Genomic DNA, 21266 nt, shown 5'->3' on the forward strand with positions numbered 1-21266 from the left:
GACTTGACCATTCGGGAAGAGGGGGTCCGCAAAGGGGGTCGGCAAAAGTCCGCAGTCACCGCCTATGCCATAAACGCTTTTCCGCCCATGATTCTCGTGGCGTCATGTATCGTCTGAGACGAGTTTGCCGCGCAGACGAGACTCAATAATGTTGCTGCATTAAAACAAGCACTAGGATTGCCCGACAGAAAACAAGCGCTAGGAATAAAAACAGGCAATCGGAAAGGTCGATAAAAGAGAATGTCTAGGAATGGTCGACACGAGTGTTATTTAAGCCTGATCGGTAAAAGCAAGCGCTAGGAGTGCTCGATAGAACACAGGCGCAGGGAATGAAAACAAACAATGGGTTGGTCGATAGAAAACAGTCGCTAAGGATGGTCAATAGAAAACAAGCAAACTAAAAGATCTATAGATAACGAGGAATGACAATGGTCGATAGAAAACAAGGAACAGGAATAGGATTGCCTCAGGACGAAAGCCGCCGATATTCGCGAGACTGCTCTTCTTCTGGGTCTTGTGTGCTCGAAATATCGGCGGCTCTCGTCTTGAGGCGATTCCCTTCATGCTTCCTAACCAGTTCGGTGGATGTCTACCCGTGTAAGGAATAGGAATGGTCGTTAGAAATTAAGTGCTCGGAATTGCCGTTAGCAAGCAAGCAAGCAGTACTGGTCGAACACAAACGCTGGGAATGGTACAATACAAAGCAGCTGGGAATGAAAAGAAACAATGGGAAAGGTCGACAGAAGACAAGCGCTTGGAATGGTCACTACAAAACGAGTGCTAGGCATGGTCGATATAAAACAAGCAATATGAATGGTCGATGGAAAACAACCGGGGCAATGAAAACAGGAAATGGAAGTGGTCGACAGAAAACAGGCGCATAGAAATCAAGCAATAAGAATGTTAGCCACTCTACTCTACTATGCAATGGGAATGATCAATACAAAACAAGCAATAGAAGTAGCCGATGGGAAGCAAACACTACGGTTGCTCAGTAAAAGAGAGCTGGGGATGAAAAGAGGCAACGATAGAAGAGAAGGGCTAGGAATGGTCGCTAGAACACAATCGCTAGTATTGGTCGATAGAAAACAAGCGAAAAGAATGGTGGATGGAAAACAACCGTAGCATTGGTGGTTGATAGAAAACAAGCGCTACACGAAAGCTCGATAGAAAAAGAGCTGGGAATGAAAAGAAGCAATGGGAGAGGTCGATAGATGAGAAGGGCTAGGAATGGTAGAAAACAGGAAATAGGGATGGTAAATAGAAAACAAGGAATAGAAACAAGAAAACATGAACACAAAAAATGAAAATGATTGATGTAAAACTAGCGGTAAGATCAGCGATAGAAATCAAGCACTAGGAATGGTCGATAGAAAAGAAGTGTTAGAACTGGTTCGTAGAAAACAAGAGCTGGTGATGAAAACAAGCAATGGGAATGATCGATAGAAAACGAGCGCTACGAATGGTGGCAGAACACAAGCGCTAGTGTTGGTCGAAAGAACACAATGTATGGGAATGTCAATGGAAAACAAGCGCTAGGATTGGTAGATAGAAATCAAGCGCTGGCAATCAGAACAAGCGACGAAACTGGTCAGTACGATATTACCCTAGTCAAACGGCAAACCTAAGTCCGTTAATGGAACGGCGGTTACTTCACCTGTTGTCCAACCATCATTTCGAATGATATCGTTCTCTGCCCTGATCTGTTGAAAATGAGAGGCGTACACCTTTTTTGTGACAATTATGCCGTTCATAATTGCCACAAAAAAGGCGTACGCCTCCTGTTATTTCCGTTATTAGAAATTATTCAGTCATTTCGTTAGAAATTTATGGTAACGCGATCTCCGTATCGTTACCGACACCGATACATTTTTAGTGCTCCACCATTTCCTCATCGCCCATATTTCATACTCTTATTCATTGTCACAGGTCCGCCTAGCGCTCGACAAGAAACCTGTGGACACGCCTACACTGTTAAAAATGAACTTCACCACATAGCACGCTCCTAGCCAACCGTCATCTCGAATGATATCGTTATCTGCCCTGATTTGTTGAAAACGGGAGGCGTACGCCTTTTTTGTTACACTTATGCTGTTCATAACTGTCACAAAAAAGGTGTACGCCTCCCGTTTTCAACAAATCAAGACAGATAGCGATATCATTCGAGATGATGGTTGGCTAGGAGCGTGGTATGCGGTGAAGTTCATTTCTAAGAGTGTACGTGTTCCGTAATGGGAATTATACCAAACACATGTTCACTTTTTTTTGAAGGGCACTACATTTAGAATACATTTTTTTGTCATAATACTGCGTCCTGTGCCTCATGACATCTCCCTGAAATCCGCCAGGCATTTTTTTCACGAATATTTTGTTTACTTTTCAAGATATAGGGTGGTACTAAACGTATGAAACCTGCGCACATTTGGTGTCAAAACATCACCTCGTATGATGGTCTAGGAAACAGTTGCGTCCCTGCGTCATGCAAAGCCCGACATTGTACATTTGACGTCAAAACATCTCGTATGAGACCTCGTATGATAGTCTAGAAAATCCGATCAACAAAGAACAAAGATGTTGACCAACGCAGGCTTCTTTTTCTTCACTTTGATTTTCCCGCGCGCGCCTTGGCGCCAAACGAACGCGTTTGCACTGGCATCCCCGGGATGGCGCTCCCTGAGCCGTCGGCTGATGTGGTTTCAATGCAATACCACTGTCCGCTTGAGGTACAGAAGGCGAAACGCGAGTGGTATCAGCATGAAACCACCACCCTTCAAAGGAAATAACCACGCTGCGCTCAACAAAAGAGTTTAGGTCAACGAACAGAGGTCAAGTCCTGGACAGTGCACTCTGGATTCCACTGCTAGGCTGCCGTGTCGCACTGAGTCACGCTCACTAATGTACTGTGGTGTTGTAACTTCGGATAGCTTTCCTGGGTCATTTGGACTCCAGGGTATGTGTGGGCCAGACACTAACGTAATTGTTATATCGGCCTCTGTCAGGTGCCGGAGAGACCACGGCCTGCTAAGATAGTAGAAGACGACTTTGAGAACCAGCTACCGATAAAACTCAAGCAAAGTGCCCGAACTACATGATAAATATGCTTTCCTTTTACTGCGAAACTGTCTTCTCCCAATTTGCTATTATACAAATGGGGTGTATACGTATGCGATATGTCTGTTGCATCAACTTCGTATTTCCAACAAAAGTATCGGGCAAAGTATCGCGTTGCTACTTTTTAGTAACGGTAGCGGTACTCGTTACTTTAAGAAAGAAGTATAGATATCGGTATTTCGATACTTTTTACTCAAGTAACGGGTATCGATATCGCGATACCATATTTCGGTAACGGGTAGAACACTGACTGGTATATAGAAAACAAGGTATGAGAAGGTAACAACATCACTTATGGTGATCAATCGAGAGTTTCACCACCACGGGCGATACTCTACCCCATTGCTGGCGGTCATATGACAAGGTAGGAATGAAAAGAAAGAGTGAAAATTCTATAGAAGGGAATGGCTAGGAATGGTCGGTACAAGCAAAGCAGTTGGAAAGGTCGATAGGAGTGGTCCATGGCAAAAAAGCACCAGGAATAGTCGATAGAAAAGAAGCGTTGAAATGGTTATGGAGAACGAGCGCTAGGGTTGGTCATTAGAAAACAAGGTATAGGATTGGTCGGTAGAAGTGCTGGCAATGAGGAGGAGGGGAAGGGTGATGTGGTTGTAGGTACAATCAGCGTGCCCTGAAGTGGCGGCTCGTTACACCGAGGGGAAGGAGAAGCGGGGAGGGTGAAAGAGGGCGTTAATTGAGATGATGGAGGTACAGGAGATGAAGGGGCGTGCTAGCCCTCTTGCTCTCGGATTCGGGCATCCAAGAGAACTACTCACCACACAAAACATGCAAGCATCCCTCAGTACTTCATTGGTTTGCTCTCCGTGCCACGGTAACCACCAGGATTAGATATCTTTGTGCCAGAAAACTGCAAATCAAACTCAAACCACCGGGATTATTGGTGAAGTTACCCCATCGCTGGCAGTGAAAGCCAGTAATGGAAATGCTCAGTAGAAAACAACTAATAGGAATGGCGTATAGAAGCCAAGTGCTATAGGAGTGGCCCATAGAAAAGTACAATAGGAGTGGTAAATGGAAAAGCAAGCGCTGGGATTGGTAAACAGGACCAGAAAATAAGTGCCGAGAACAAAAGAAACAATGTGAAAACTCAAGAGCGGGGTTAGGAATGGTGAATGAGAACATATGAAATAATGAAAACAAATGAGCCAATGGTGTATAGAAAGCAAGCGCTAGAGGTGGGCCATAGAAAACAAGCAATGGGAATAGTGCGTAGAAGCCAAGGGCAAGGAGTGGTCCATAGAAAAAGGCAATAGGAATAGTCGATGGAAAACATGCGCTAGGATTGGTCAGGAATGAAAACAAGGAACAGGAATGGTCGATAGAATACGAGCGCTTGGAATGGTGATAGAAAATAAGCTCTAGGTTTGGTCGATATAAAACAAGGTATGACAAGGTAGGAATGACAAGAAGCAATGCGAAAATACGATAGCAGTAAATGGTAGATGGAAAACCAGCAACAGAAGTGGAAAGGTCGATAGGTCGATAGAGGGAAAGCCCCAGGAGTGGCTCATAGAAAAAGCACCAGGAATAGTCGATATAAAAGGTGTGTAGAAGACAAGAGCTGGGCAGGAAAACAAGGAATGGCGAGAGGAAACGAGCGCTTGGAATGGTGATGGAAACCATGCGCTAGGGTTGGCCTACAGAAAATGATGTATGGTATCGGTTGATAGCAAGTTCCGGCAATGAAAACAAGCAACAGGAATGGTGTGTAGAAGACGAGTGCTAGCAGTGGTCCATAGAGAAAACAGTAGGGAGTGGTAGATGAAAAACAAGCGCTGGGATTGGTAAACAGGACTGGACAATAAGTGCCGGGAATGAAAAGAAGCAATGTGAAAAGTCTATAGAAGACAAGGACTAGGAATGTTTGATAGAAAACAAGTAATAGGGATTGTCGATAGAAAAATAGCCAAGGTGTATAGAAATTGTGTGTAGAAGACAAGCGCTAGAGGTGGTCCATAGAAAACATGCAATAGAAATGCTAGATGGAAAACAAGCGCTTGGAATGGTCGATGGAAAACAAGTTCCGTCAATGAAAACAAGCAATGTAAATGATCAGTAGAAAACAAGCAAAGCGGTATGGTGTATAGAAAAAACAATAGGGTGGAGTGGTAGATGTGAAACAAGCGCTGGGATTGCTAAGTAGGACTGGAAAATAAGTGCCGGGAATGAAAAGACGCAATGCAAGTCTGTAGAAGAGAAGGGGTAGGAATGGTCGATAGAAAAATAACGAGAAATATGAATGGAAGTGCCTCAGGACGAGAGCCGCTGATGTTTCGACCAGAGATTGTTTTTGTGGGTGCCGAGGAGAACGGACTCCGTTCGAAATATCGGCGGATCTCGTCCTAAGACACTCCCCTTCGTACTTCCTTAACGGATCGGCGAATTTCCTACCCGTCTAGCAAGAGAAATGGTCGGTTGAAGACGAGCAATAGGAAAAGTCTACTGAAGACAAGCGCAAGAAGTGGTCCGTAGAATGGTCAATAGGAATGGTCAATAGAAACACGTGCTAAGATTGGTCGATTGACACTAAGAGCTAGGAATGAAAACAAGGAGCAGGAAACGAAAACAGGGAGACAAGGAAAAAGCAGTAGGAATGGTGGATAGAGGACAAGCACTACGAATGAGAAACAATGGGAAAATTCGATAGAAAAGAATGGTCGAAAGAAGACAGCAGTTGGAAAAGTCGATAGAAGTCGAGCCCTAGGAGTGGTCCATAGAAAGAAGCACCAGGAATATAGTCGGTAGAAAACAAGCCTTAGAATTGTTCGTAGAAAACAAGTGGCGCAATCAAAACAAGCAATAGAAATGATCAGTAGAAAACAAGCAATAGGTGTATGGAAGTCAAGCCCTAGGAGTGGTCCATAGAAAACAAGCACCAGGAATTGTCGATAGGAAAGCGTTGGAATGGTGGTGGAAACAAGCGCTAGGGTTGGTCGTTAGAAAACAAGTGCTGGCAATGAAAACAAGGAATGGAAATGACCTGTAAGAAACAAGTTATGGGAATGGTATCTCGGAAACAAGGGCTTGGAGTGGTCCATAGAAAAAAGCAACATGGTTCCAAGTGAAAAAAAAAAAACAAGCTCTGGGATTGGTAAACAGGACTGTAAAATAACTGCTATAACTGAAAAGAAGCAATGCGAAAGGCCTAGAAGAGAAGGGCTAAGAATGGTTGATACAAACCAAGCAATAGGAATGGTCGATAGAAGACGAGCAGTTGGGAACGTCTACAGAAGAAAGCACAAGGAGTCGTCAGTAGAAAGCGAGCTGGGAATGAAAACATGCAATGTGAATGGTTATAGAGAATAAGCGCTAGGGTTGGTTCATAGAAAGCAAGGTATGACAAGGTAGGAATGATATGAAGCAATGGAAAAATTCGATAGAAGGGAATGGAATAGGAATGGTCGATAGAAGACAAGCAAGAGGGTATGGTCGATAGAAGGTGAAGATATAGTACGGTAAAATATGATACAAGAAGAAGCAGTTGGAAAGGTCGATGAAGGCAACACCTATAGGGGTGGTCCATTAAAAAAAGCACCAGGAAGAGTCCATAGAAAACAAGCGTTAGAATTGGTTCGTAGAAAACAAGAGCTGGACAGGAAAGCAAGGAATGGTGAGAGAAAACGCGCGCTTGTAATGGTGATGAAAAACAAGCGCTAGGGTTGGTCCAGAGAAAACATGCAATAGAAATGCTAGATGGAAAACAAGCGCTTGAAATGGTGATAGAATTTTAAGCGCTAAGGTTGGTCTAGAACGGAAGTCATCAGTACAAAACAAACAATAGGAATGGTGTATAGAAGCTAAGCGCTAGAGGTGGTCCATAGAGAACTTGCAATAGAAATGCTAGATGGAAAACAAGCGCTTGGAATGGTGATAGAAAATAAGCGCTAAGGTTGGTCTGAAATGGAAGTCATCAGTAGAAAACAACGCAATAGGAAGGGTGTATAGAAAGACAAGCGCTAGAGGTGGTCCATAGAAAACATGCAATAGAAATGCTAGATGGAAAACAAGCGCTTGAAACGGTGATAGAATTTTAAGCGCTAAGGTTGGTCTAGAATGGAAGTCATCAGTACAAAACAAACAATAGGAATGGTGTATAGAAGCTAAGCGCTAGAGGTGGTCCATAGAGAACATGCAATAGAAATGCTAGATGGAAAACAAGCGCTTGGAATGGTGATAGAAAATAAGCGCTAAGGTTGGTCTGAAATGGAAGTCATCAGTAGAAAACAATGCAATAGGAAGGGTGTATAGAAAGACAAGCGCTAGAGGTGGTCCATAGAAAACATGCAATAGAAATGCTAGATGGAAGACAAGCGCTTGGAATGGTGATAGAAAATAAGCGCCAGGGTTGGTCTGTAATGGAAGTCATCAGTAGAAAATAAACAATAGGAATGATGTATAGAAGACAAGCGCTAGAGGTAGTCCATAGAAAACATGCAATAGAAATGCTAGATGGAAAACAAGCGCTTGGAATGGTGATAGGAGAAAATAAGGTATGACAAGGTAGGAACGAAACGTAGCAATTGGAAAATTCGACAGAAGAGAATGGCTGGGAATGTCGCTAGAAAAGCTCCGGCAACGAAAACAAGCAATCTAAATGATCAGTAGAAAACAGGCAATAGGAAGGGTGTATAGAGAACGAGCGCTTGGAGTGGTCCATAGAAAAAATAGGATCGAGTGGTAGATGAAACAACAAGCGCTAGGATTGGTAAACAGGACTGGAAAATATATATTGGGAATGAAGAGAAGGAATGGGAAAAAGACTACAGAAGTGGAAGTCTATACGAATGGTTCATAGAAAACAAGCAATAAGGAAGCCCGACAGGAAGGAACCAGTGGTAATGGTCGATAGAAAACTAGCAGTTCGTGAATGGGATTAGAAAATAAGTGCTGGGAATGAAAAGAAGCAATGGGAAAATACTACAGAAGAGAATGTCTAGGAATGGTTAATAGCAAACAAGCAACGGGGAAGGCCGATAGAAAACCAGTGGTAAATGTCGATAAAAAACTAGCAGTTGCTAAATAGGATTAGAAAATAAGTGCTGGGAATGACAAGAAGCAATGGGAAAAGACTACAGAAGAGAAGGTCTAGGAATGCTTCACACAAAAATCAAGAAATCAACTAGCAGTTGGTAAATAGGATTAGAAAATAAGTGCTGGGAATGAAAAGAAGCAATGGGAAAAGACTACAGAAGAGAAGGTCTAGGAATGGTTCATAGAAAAAGGCTGGTAGAAAACAACCAGTGGTGAAGGTCGATAGAAAACTAGCAGTTGGTGAATGGGATTAGAAAATAAGTGCTGGGAATGAAAAGAAGTAATGGGAAAAGGTCTATGAATGGTTAATAGCAAACAAGTATTGGGTAAAGCCGATAAAAAAACAGTAATAAATGTCGATAAACTAGCAGCTGGTAAATAGAATTAGAAAATAAGTGCTGGGAATGAAAAGAAGCAATGAGAAAAGACTACAGAAGAGAAGGTCTATGAATGGTTCATAGAAATCAAGCAATAGGGAAGGCTGATAGAAAACAACCAGGGGTAAAGGTCGATAGAAAACTAGCAGTTGGTAAATAGGATTAGAAAATAAGTGCTGGGAATGAAAAGAAGCAATGGGAAAAGACTACAGAAGAGAAGGTCTAGGAATGGTTCATAGAAATCAAGCAATAGGGAAGGCTGGTAGAAAACAACCAGTGGTAAAGGTCGATAGAAAACTAGCAGTTGGTAAATAGGATTAGAAAATAAGTGCTGGGAATGAAAAGAAGCGATGGGAAAAGACTACAGAAGAGAAGGTCTAGAAATGGTTTATAGAAAACAACAGTAGGGAAGGCCGATAGAAAACTAGCAGTTGGTAAATAGGATTAGAAAAGTGCTGGGAATGAAAAGAAGCAATGGGAAAAGACTACAGAAGAGGTGGTTTAGGAATGGTTCATAGAAAACAAGCAATAGGGAAGGCCGATAGAAAACTAGCAGTTGGTATTAGGAAAAGTGATAAGAATGAAAAGAAGCAATGAGAAAATAGTATAGAAGAGGTAGTCTCGGAATGGTTTATATAAAACAAGCAAGAGGGAAGGCCGATAGAAAAGAACCACTGCTAAAGGTCGATGGAAAACTAGCAATTGGTAAATAGGATTAGAAAATGAGTGCTGAGAATGAAAAGAAGCAATGCGAAAAGTCCACGGAAGAGGATGGTGGTGGTGAAAGGGCTTGCCGTTGTCGGCCTCACGTATGTGGGCAACGTCACGACTGACGCCCTGGGGAAATGTGCGTCCTGGGCCGACTTCTAGGGGAACTGTGCCGACATATGTCTGAAAGCGTCTGAAGAAAACACAGGAAAAACCCCAGACAGCACAGCCGGCACCGGGACTCGAACCCGGGTACCTCCCAGTCTCGACGTGACATGGCTAGCACGCTAACCACTGAGCCACGGGAGCTGGTCCATGGAAGAGGAGAGCTAGGAGTGGTTGACAGAAATCAAAAACTGGAAATGAAAACAACCAATGGTAAAGGTCGATATAAAACAAGGAATTGGAATAGTCGGTAGAAAAAAAGTAATGGGATTATCGATAGGAAAGAAGGGCTAGGAATAGTGGATACAGAACAACAGCTGGGAATGAAAAAAACCCATAGGAATGGTCAATAGAAAATAATCAGAAGATAGAAAAGAAGCGCTGGGATTGCTCGCAACCAGCACAACCGGAGAGAAGCCATGCCACGGCGCATGAGGAGTACACACCATGACGACGCAGCAACGAGGGTCTTGTAGGTCTTTGATCACACTTTGGTAGACAACAGCGGAGACGAATCCGTCACTGGAGGCCACATGATGAATCAGGGCCCGCTTGCACGAAACTTCTGCTAGGATCCTAATCTTGAGGCATTTCCTTTGGCGCAGCTCTGGCAGTGCATTTCGCTGATAAAAAGTACGTCAGTAGCATGCGACACAAGCACTAGCAAGGCTGCGCTAAAGGACATTCCTCAAGGTTAGGATCCTAGCAGAAGTTTCGTGCAAGCGGGCCCTGCACATCAGTGAGCACGCGATACTACGATGCGCAATGGACAGGCACACGAAACAACGAGTGGCAACGCCCCTACAACTCAGGACACCAGAACAGCTGAATGGTCAGCGTGCACAGGTGTGTGCAGAAAATGTAGCCCCACATTTACGCACGTACCACGTTCCCTGCTTACTGTACGAACGTCCGGTGGCGCACGTCGACGCATTTATGCGACGAAAAAAAATCGTGGTAAGCAAACTCCGCGTACCAAAGTTATCCATGCAAACGTTGCACTCCGTGCATCCCGAATTGCCTATGCAGAACTCAATATGGCGGTCACGGCACAATTTCGTTTCGTTTCTGCTTATGTGACACCCCAAGCGGTAGGGCGACGCAACTGTGCCACACTGCAATGTCCCATTGGAAATACATGGAGCGAAAGTTAGCGTGGCTAATTTTGTTGCACAGAGTTTGGTTACCACGATTCATCGCATAAATGCGTCGTCGTGAGCCGCCGGAAGTTCATAGGGTATGCAGGGAACGTGCGATGTGCGAAAACGTGACGTGGGGCTACTTTTTCTGCACACAACCTGTACATTCGACTTTAATGACGACTCTTCTCTTTGCAGACGGCTATCGAAGCGGCGGCGCACAAAGCGATGAGTAGGCTACGCATCTGTTCCAAACACCACAGATTGGACGTGATGACAGGAGTGAAAGCGCGAGGGAGCGATTGCACGGGTTGGCCATCGAAAGCGCCAAGTTAGTTCTAGATATTCCAGAACATGGAAGCTTAGAGAAGAAAAATGACGATCACGATCGAAAGTTCACAAAACGAAACATCATATTTCGCTCTTAGGAAACTAGACGGAGTCTCAAAGACATGGTACGAAAGTCGCCGACTGCCTAGCGACGTTCGAACGAGTGGTAGGCAGCGCGACTGCGACTGCGCTGATCTGACTGCGCGAGCGCGGTCGGCGAAAAACAGAACATGTTCTATTCTGCGCGGGCGACGTCCTAGCTGTGTGCGGTAATTGGACAAGTTGAAGACTTCCGCCGACTTCTTCCATATTGTCCCGCTCTTCGAATATAGGGTGTTCCTTCGTCGACAAGGACGACATGTCGTTGCTCGGTGAATGGGCGTCGGATGAGTTAACGGTACGAACTGGACATTGTGAGGAATGATCCACTGTAGACATACACTTTAGCTGCAGTCATCAAGCCATCACCCTTGACTTCAACGCGCGTACATACGTCTTAATATAGCCGTCTTTCCCGCGCCTTAACCGTTAATGAAGAATGTCGTGTCCGGAGTGTCGTCCCGAACTTCCAGCCTCACAATGTCCAGTTCGTACCGTTACTCATTCGACGCCCATTCACCGAGCAACGACATGTCACCCTTGTCGACGAAGGAACACCCTATATTCGAAGAGCGGGACAATTTGGAAGAAGCCGGCGGAAGTCTTCAACTTGTCCAATTACCGCACTTTCTCCTTAGACGTGTAAGCTTGTCGGCCAACGAAACCACACTGGCCCCACCAAACTATGTTGGATACCCCACCAATGCTGTTTCTGGTTATCGTCGTACGTGTTTGTACAGCCAGGAGCGTAACACTGTGTTCCACGGAACATGGTCGTGTCAGCTGGTACGCGAAAGTCGGCGTATTTAGGTCTTTACACTTAGCATGTTGCGGTGCGAACGCGACCTCAGAGCAGCTACGCTGCGCTCCCATTCCTGTGTCCGGCTTACGTCATTCAGGCTTGGCCTCAGACGAAGTCTGAATCTTTAAAACTACTACTACTAGTAGTACGCTGTTTTCGTAAGTGAAACTTGGGCAAGTAGACTGTAAAACCATGCCGAACATTACCGTGTCGGTCTCATACTCACCTTTCCGGGTCTGATAGTTCCTTTAAAGTTGCACGGAAGTCATTTTTAACACCTTGTTTTCTTTATATAAAACTGCTAAGCAGGTCGGTAAGATGCATGAGAAATAATTCACACCATAGTCATAATTATGTCGGAAATTTAATTTAAAGTACGTCGCAAAAAGCGACCGTGCGCAACGGTGGTGGAGAGCAGTACCAGCAAGTGATCTGCCTGGGACCTCCCGCTGACGCTGTAAGAGGAGCGCTCGCTGATTGGTCCAGAGAAATGCTGTCTGCTACTCAGCTGTCGTCTGCTACTCATCTGTTCGGAGCTCTGAGAGAGCATTACTCCTGGCTCGGTCATGATTTCCTAAAATTCACGGTGCCATGTTCTATGAAACACATGATTAACGCTATGGAACAGTGCAACAGTTGCTGTAATACCGGCCGCAGCGAACAGCTGTTTCTTTATTGTCGAAGGTATTTGGAAAAGATGCCTTTATTTTGTTTCCGTATATTTTTAAGGCGAATTTATTGCTTGTATCGCCTCAAAGAAACGTCCTTCAAAAGAGATTTTACAGTAGACGGATCACCGCGTACACTACTATATGAACCCTAACACTACCGTCACCCGTCCTCTCGTTTCAGCTAGTTTTAAGTAAGCGCAACACGGCTGAAGTTGTGTATGGTAATCGGTGGTTTGCCTGACACAATCCGCTGCAATCGTGCGTAATGCGTGTGTGCGGCGTTCGTGGCTATGTAAACACCAAAGGATCCCGCTCCGGTGGACGAAAGGGAGCGGGTTCGCTATTACAAGAACGAACCGGCACGGACCACAAAACTGAGGTTGATAGGACGTGATGTCGAACACCGAAATCTCCGTCTGTTATTTGCAGTTCCGATCGGACGATTACGTATTGAACATGGCACTCGCGGACGCGTCCGCAGTTGAGAGATTCCGAGGTAGACTGACGCCTGACGGGACGCCGTCGTTGAACCTGCCGGCGGATGATCAGCACGCAGTGCAACAGAAAAAGAAGGTGCATATTACGCCGCGTCGTGTAATAGTCACCCATACCTGTACATATAGTCTTGCCTTATAAACTTCAAGCAAAATTGACAATATGGATAGGCACCATGGTTCATGTAAGCATATGGTGGCATTTTTGTTTCCTGAAGAATGCACATACGTATGTTTTCTGTCTTGCGCGTTTGAGCCTTCTGTGTGTCTGGCAACTCAGGCCAAATTCAGGCCAGCCTGTGTATCCCAGAAGGATGTGACAGCCAAGCTAGTGATAGTAACACTGTATGGACTGGCTTTGTGGTTCTTGTGAATATATGGTGGCATTTGGTTTGATACTAGACATGCTTTTACGGTAACATTTATTGATGTTGCACTGCCTCACAATATTGTTTACAGGGTTCCCAACCTGGTAACGAAGAAAGCAATCACGCATCTGAAACAGTGGGTGCTTCCCCTGCATTTCTGTCTCCCATTGTAAGCGAGTTATCAAGCTTATGGTGCTCCAGTGTCCTCAATTATAACCTGTACACTAGAGCACTGCACGGGCCTAATTTTCAGGCCCGTGCCCGGCCCAGGCCCGGCTACTACGGCCCGTACTCGGCCCGGACCCGACGTCTTCTATATATTTCCAGCCCGGCCCGAGCCCGACTCCACCGGCCCGGCCCAGCCCGTACCCGACTGTTTCCATGCTCTGCCCGGTGCAATCCCGCCTCTGCTCTAGTTGTTCTCGAGGTTCGGAGGAGTATTTCGATTTACTAAAGAGCACAACGCAGCAAGGAAAAGGACGCAGCTACTTGGTGGAGAGTCAGGAGGTACACTCGAACGCAGCAGCGGCTGTGTTTCTCTGCCAACAAGCCGCTCTTTGCTTGGTGGTTGCTTGGTTGGGAACGCGGCGCGCAGCGGCGCGTGGGCGTATGTACATTGCGGTTCAAGAGAGACTCATCGCCGCTCTATTGCACATGCTCCGGTGTTAGTTCCTCTTTCTTGAACTCTCACGCGAACGAAATATATGTCCCAACACCTAACCTAACTGACGCTCGTGCAGGACCCCGCACCAATCGTCCCCAAATGTGTGTGAGTGCACGCTTGAAATCCAGACCCATTCACGAAATAAGCATGATCACATGTAAAAAAGTGATAGTTCTCAGATGAGAATACCTGGTATCCCATACCCAATGGGGAAAAAAGTAACGTGAAAATTCAGCTGTCCAGTCTCGTGAAGCGAAATATGTTCGCGTACATGCCCGACCATGTCTGGCGTTGTCAAGCCCGTACCCGGCCCGGGCCCGGTGACTGAAGCCCGAGCCCGGCCCAGGCCCGCCTAAAAAACGCCAAGCCCGGCCCGGTCCGGGCTCGGGCTTTCGGGTAAGCCCGGGCCCGTGCAGTGCGCACACTGTACAGTGCTGTACACTGTTCAGTGACTGAACAGTATGCTGCAAAACGGTACCTGATCTATGTAATACGAGTGCATAGTGTGTATATATGCAGGTACACATGCCTTTTACGGTAACATTTATTGATGCTGCACTACCTCACAATATTGTTTATAGGCTTCCCAACCTGGTAACGAAGAAAGCAGCCACGCATCTGAAACAGTGTGTGCTTCCCCTGTATGTCTCCCAATGTGAGTGTCGACTCTTACATTGCAATATTACTTACATATGACATGCATGCAAATTGTCACAAAATAGTGCAAATAACATGTGACTCTACGCGATACATGGTTTCCAGAGAGAAATCAGGTTCAACCCCATTTACTGCCAACCTGATCCGGGAAGGAATAAACTGGTTTATCCTGGAGATGTCATATTATAATGTGCAGTGCTCAAAATATTCTATTACCATGACCTAGCTCAAATAAGCACCCAACTGGCGGAGAACACTGCATTCAGTACCGGGTCTGACCCATGTTCTTTGGAGGAGTGGCAGGATGTTCTTGTTCTGATTGTGGAATTGATCTCAAAAGAAAATAAAATCCGGGGCAATCTTCAGGACGCCTTTGCTGAATCTGTTTGTTGAGTCTGCCACACATGTCTTAACAACAAGCAACACCATGTCAACACTCTGCCAGCCCTCGAAAGAACAGGCTCAGACCTGGTACAGTCTATGATGTTCTGCCAGTCGGGCCTTATCGGAGTGAGGTCATGCTAATGGAAGATTGGTTGGAAGTTGCGAGCAATGTACATTAGCAGGGTCTCCGCCATTTTCTTTCTCCAACACCCCTCCAAGCACCCTCGAGTGCATGAACTGTGGATGCAAGCAGCTCAAAAGCACACGTTCAACCGAAGAGAAGGGCACGCAGTATTCTCCACCGAAGGAGTCAAGATGGACCCAAACAGTACTTATGAAGTCTAGGACAACTGGTATGAGCAACATAACGACTTAAGTGTAACATGTGGCTCATAGGATTTTGTACCTCTAGGCACACAAGCAAATCGTAATCTTGCGGCGCTGCAGACATCATGTACCCAGACAAGTGAAGAGCTTGGTCAAACTCAGCTTCGGGACAGTGGACTTCCTTAGCAGTCGATGCAAACCGAACATCGTGCAACCGGACAAGTGAGGAGCTCCATCAAGCTAACCAGCAAGACACTGCAGTGCAATGGGAACCAATGCGTTGTTCCATGCTAGTTATGGACGTGACAGAGAGTAGTATTGGTGATACCGAAAACCCAGCAGACGCTAATTATGTACCGATTAATGACAGCGTTCTCAGGTAATTAGAGTTGTACTTCAATATCATGGGTTTTTCTCTGGGTATATTTATATATTTATGTGCAAACTTGTTGCAGTGAGTCCCATCAATACCGGTCTGTGGATCCACAGGAGGAGTCAAAATACATTGTGTTTGAAAGCAAACTGAAGGAACTCTTTCGTGTATGTACCACATGTTTGAGTCCATGCACTTCATCATTCAACTGTGTCGGATCCCTCCTCCGAGTGAAATGCTACTGTCCAGCAGCCACATTTTCTGTTGGGAAAGCCAGCCGTATATAGCCAACAAGCCTGTTGGGAATGTGCTTTTTTCACCGCCATTCTATTCAGTGGAGCCAGCCCAATAGCAACACTGCATATGCTTCAACTGATAAATGTCAAGGTATGTCCATACTCTGCTCCCTAGGAACTAGATGTATCTAGACGAAGTCCAGCGGTTATTTTTACCCTTTAGGCCATCTGTGACAACACATTTTTCGGCTGCCAGCGAGGCTACCATCTTCCTGCAATAACAGCGGTATGCGCTGTTCATATTTTTTCTGTCACGAATGTTGTATATCATGAAAAGTAGTCCCATTACTAATGTTCTTCCTACCTGCTACAGGTATGGATACAACACCGAGCCACACTCCTGGTTGAGATGCAGGGCAAGAGAATCAACTTAGCTGCTGACGGACGTTATGACTCCCCTGGACATAATCCAAAATACCTTTCGTACAACTTCTACAACTGGGAGTTGAACAAAGCCATCCATATTGTCCAGGTCCAGGTGCTTCGCTGCTTTGTAAATATCTGTCTGGAGTATTTGGAGTGACCAGTAGCTAATGACAAAAAAATCAACAGTCAAATGAAGTGACATCAAGTTATCACATGGAGCTGGAAGCATTGAAACGTGGGCTGGAAGAGCTGAAATACTTCAATGTTGCGGTAGACACCCTAACAACAGACCGGCATGCCAGTGTGAGAAAATACATGCGCACATCATATCCAACTGTGAAGTATCAGTTCGATATTTGGCATGTCTCCAAAGGTAAGTGCTTCGGGGTGCTGGTGTACTCAAATGGTGCTGAGAGATCAGTTTATTTCCTGTTAATTTTGAAATATAGGCATCCGCAAGAAGCTCATGAGTGCGAGCAAGACAAAGGGGTCTCAAGTAGAGCCCTGCACCATCCGCGGATAGAAGCGGATATCCGCGGATGTCCGCAAGATACTTGCGGATTCGGATGAAAATTTAGCACTTTCTGCGGTGCGCGGATCGGATGCGAAGGCAGCGGATCGATAGCGGATCGGATGCGGATATACCACGTGCTGTCATTTTTCTACCAGCAATTTATTTGTATTGCGTGCCGACAGCGAGCGCATGCTTGGGTTCACCTTTGACCATGCGCCGCGCCAAGACGGGAGAGGAGGCATTCTGGCGTCTCGAACCGTGCGAGCATCGACGAGGTAGCGTTCCACGCGTTCCAGAAGTCTCTCCATATCGCGTTTGTTGAAAGGTTTACCCTTGCTTGCCGTCATGTCTAAGTCTTTCCCTGACAGCATGGAGGCATCCGAAATTATACCAACATGCTTCCGGCGGTCTTTACGCGTCTTTCAAAATGTGCGGATTTTGCGGATCGGATGTGGATGGTGCGTTTTGCTCAGCGGATCGGATGCGGATGTACACTGTTGTGTATGCTGCGGATGTGGATCGGATGCGGATAACGTGTGTGCGGATGCGGGACGGATGCGGATGCCAAAGATCTCATCCGCGCAGTGCTCTAGTGTGAAGCACTTAAGCTGTCAACAAAGCCTGTTGTCAACCACCTTCACTTCTGTCTCACTCACTGTGAAGGGGACACAGAGCATGCTCTCTCAATGTGGAAGAAGTGTTTCTCAATGTGTTTGCAATGTCCACGAGGGTCACGAGGGTTCTTATACACGCTGTTTACACCTTCTCCTCGACGGCACGAAGCGACCATGGCTCATTCCTGGTGAATATTTTGCTATCAAATTACTGCGCGTTGGCACTATTTACTCCTCTTTGTAATAGCTATAATAGTGTATGCTCTTTTGAAGGATCACAGCTGAAGAAAAAGCTAGCTAGTATAACACTGTCAAAGTACCTCCTCAAGGACATCCCGAGCCTTTCCCCTGATGTGCAGACTTCAAGCTTGGAGGCATCCCACAGCCTCCTCACCAGGTTTGCTCCAAAGTCTGTTGGGTATGGCCCCAAAACCATGAAGTGCAGGTATGTAGGCATCATCAGAGAATGCTTATTGGTTGGTAATTGGTTGGTAATATGTGGGACATATCTCGCAATGCTGCATTTGAATAAGAACTCTGCCAGGACACATGCTTTCACGGAGGACAGGGAACTACCCTACCTTCGAAAACGGTCCAAGGCGTACTCTGGAGAGTACGTTGCACTGCCCATATATATATATATATATATATATATCAAGCTGTATATCATGGCACTGACTTAACTAATAGTGATGTCTGACTTATGTATGGTTTACATACTGAAGGTAGGCTCCTCCTTGATGGGCAGTGCAATGTTTGTAATTTGATCGTACACTCCCAGACGAGGACAGCTGTTTCGCTCTACTTGGAGCTCTTCAGCCCGGCGCAGGGGAGTGACACGATCTTGGGTTGGCGCTAACAAGGAGGAGCCTGGAGGGGCCGAGAGGAAACAGCTGTTCTCGGCTGGGAGTGCACGATCAAATTACAAACATATGCTCAACGTGCTGCTACCGAGCTTCGGCTATTTTTTCATTTGTATATGTACTTGCTGGCTTGCACTGCGGCCTCCAGAGGTGACGCCGTCACCGTGGAACATTGATGCCTCGCCGAGGCACACTGTTAGCGCCGAACCAAGATCATGTCACTTCCCTGCGCCGGGCTGTAGCGCTCCAAGTAGAGCGAAACAGCTGTCCTCGGCTGGGACTGCACGATCAAATTACAAACGTATGCTCAACGTGCAGCTACACAGCTTCGGCTATTTGTAGATATATATATATATATATATATATATATATATATAGCTGAAATGAAAATTGAAACACAGACTACGAAGGTACGGGAAGTAAGAAAAAAGGGATAATTTATTTACATTTAAGATATATATATATATATATATATATATATACTAGGGAAAAAATAGCCAGAGCTTTGACTGCACGTAGAGCATATGTTTGTAAGTCAAACGTCGCCGTGCCAGTACTGGCATGCACACGTACGCAGTACGTATTAGTACACCCACCAGATAACATCACATGTGCTCTGTTTACAAGTGTGATGTTATCCGGTGCATATACTAATATGCGGCATGATCGAGCTCACCGATACGTTATCTCGACCTTCACTTGTGTTCGTAGCATGGCACGAACTCACGCCTTATCAGATGATTGTGATTGTGAGTTTCGAGGCCCCGAAACGCCGAGCTATGCGTTTGACTTACAAACATATATACGTATATATACAGCTTGCTTTCAGACTATGGGCACAAGCTTCTCAAGGAAGTGGTAGAGCTGTGCGATAGGTGACCTACGTTTGATACAGCATGGGCTGCAAACTCACCGGAGGAGCTCTCCAGCCTGACAAGCAGCCAGCCTCCCATGCATAAGCAGGCACTGATAGAGGCCAGGCCGCCAGGCAACACCGCTTACGGCCTTGTGCATGTTGCCTGTGCTGCGAAATTCTATGTATATATGAGACAAAAACAAGCAACATTGTACTGAAGAGGTTTAGAGCATATATTTACGTACATACATCCTACTATGGCTATTGTGCAGATTTGAAGCCAGTATAAAACGTAGATGGAAACTTGTCCCTGATAGCCCATATGACGCAGAATGGCAGCACACGCCTATCTCACTCTTCGAGGCGCCCCCAAAACCACGATGCGCATTGTTTGTAGGCAACATGACGGTATCTCCTGTAATAGAGAAAAGGTCGTATAATTAGGTGAACAACAAATTTGTTTCTTTTAAGCAAGGAAAGTGTTTGACGATCACACAAGCGGCAGCACAATTTGAGTTAAGACCTGCAAGGTGAGTGATTGCTTCGGTAATTGGATACTCAGTGAAGAAGGAAATTGTACTTGTTCTGACGCACTCACTCTTCAAGAACAAACTTATGAAAAAGACTAGTAGTAACTCAAAGAAGAAGTACAGCCACCGATAAGGAGCAAAGAGAAAACTTTACTCGAAGGTAACTCAGTGGCATTTCCTTCCTCAGGCAAATTTTAAACTGCTAATTTTGTTTTCCACTTTTCTCGAGCGTAAGAGCCCCAGAATTACAGCCTTCCACCACAAGGCATAGGCACCAAATTTGTGCCGAATTATTTGGGGTCCAGGAAGAACTGCCCCCAGAAAAAATGTCCCCTGGAAGAAACGTCCCCGGAAAAAATGTCCCCTGAGGAACATTCACTTCTGGTACGGTGTGATTTTTTGGATTTCTGTAACACCGAGGCGAATAATCGTATATCCTGTTCTTTCCGAATCAAATATGCAATTCAGTGTTCGAATTCCGAATCGAATGTTTCTTCTAAACCGAATATATTTGAATAGTCCCGAAGCTGCACTCGTATAAGACCAGCACATGGATTGCATAAAACAGAGTGAGCGCTTCATCAGCTACATACTTACACATGCATACCGTACATGTTTATATTCCAACTTACGCTGTATATGTATCCGCTATGGTTATTCAACGAGTCTCTTAATTTATTTGTGTTTAATTCCGTTTTAAAGTGACTACTCACACATAGCATTTCTTTGCCTATGGGGTCGTTGGTGTCAGTTTTGGTGTATTTACTTCGTTGTTTATTGCAATAAAGCGGCCTGTACAGTCATGGGACTCCCGAGACGCAACGCGTGACACCGCTAGACATATGACATATAATCTTCCCTGTCAATTTTATTGATTCCGCCCCCTCCCGCGCATTTTTTTTCCTTTTTACACAACACCCTGCACGTCGATCCGCGCACTTTTAAGAAAGAACTTGACATGCTCCTAGCCGTTCCGAATGACATCTTCTCTCCTTGTTTGTTGAAACTGGGCGGCGTACGCCTTTCTGTGACATTTACATTTGTGTTAATTAGCGGAGAAAATGTTTTTACGTGTTAGCGCCGCGAAGCAGCTGCTGCTTTACGTGGTGTACAGGCGTGGATAGAGGACAGCAAGAATGAGGGTGGAGGGGGATGCGTCCAGGGCCGACTTCAGGGCGAAGTGTGCGGACATTCGTCTGGAAGGTCTGCGGAAAAACCCAGTGGAAACGTCAGCCGGTACGAGGATTCGAACCCGCGCCACCTCCCAGTCTCGGCGCGAAAGGCGATCATCCTAACCGCTACTCCACGCGAGCTGGTACAGAAAAATGCACATACCCCTCAAATCTGAAAGGATAGCTGTGTCATCAGTCGCAAAATCCCGACGTTCTGATCGCACACCGGTCAATGTGACGTCACGCAGGATAGGCTTCTTAGTATAAGAAGAAAGAAACAAAATAAGAATATCCCAGCCATGTGTGCACGCTGTATCAACTAACGTGACAATTG

At 45.6% G+C, this 21266-nt stretch overlaps 2 long non-coding RNA genes across 4 annotated transcripts in view; both read left to right on the plus strand.

Moving 5' to 3' along the window:
• The window catches only part of LOC135399927 (uncharacterized), a 79854-nt gene that overhangs the window by 48969 nt on the left and 9619 nt on the right, over positions 1–21266 (plus strand). The window contains exon 1 of one of the 2 annotated variants that reach the window (XR_010424456.1): positions 19536–19760. The exons of the other annotated variant lie outside the window; for it this stretch is intronic. This is a non-coding gene — a long non-coding RNA (uncharacterized LOC135399927). Of the gene's footprint in view, positions 1–19535; positions 19761–21266 lie in introns of those variants that run through there. 2 annotated transcript variants of the gene reach the window in all.
• LOC135399920 (uncharacterized) lies at positions 15809–16482 on the plus strand. 2 transcript variants are annotated; one of them, XR_010424454.1, is made up of 4 exons: positions 15838–15888; positions 15971–16108; positions 16181–16243; positions 16331–16482. It is a non-coding gene; the product is annotated as an uncharacterized LOC135399920 (long non-coding RNA). The 2 variants fall into 2 exon arrangements; XR_010424453.1 differs by having other exon boundaries at positions 15809–16108.

Source organism: Ornithodoros turicata, chromosome 1 (genome assembly GCF_037126465.1).
Source record: "Ornithodoros turicata isolate Travis chromosome 1, ASM3712646v1, whole genome shotgun sequence".
NCBI classification, from domain to species: Eukaryota; Metazoa; Arthropoda; class Arachnida; order Ixodida; family Argasidae; genus Ornithodoros; species Ornithodoros turicata.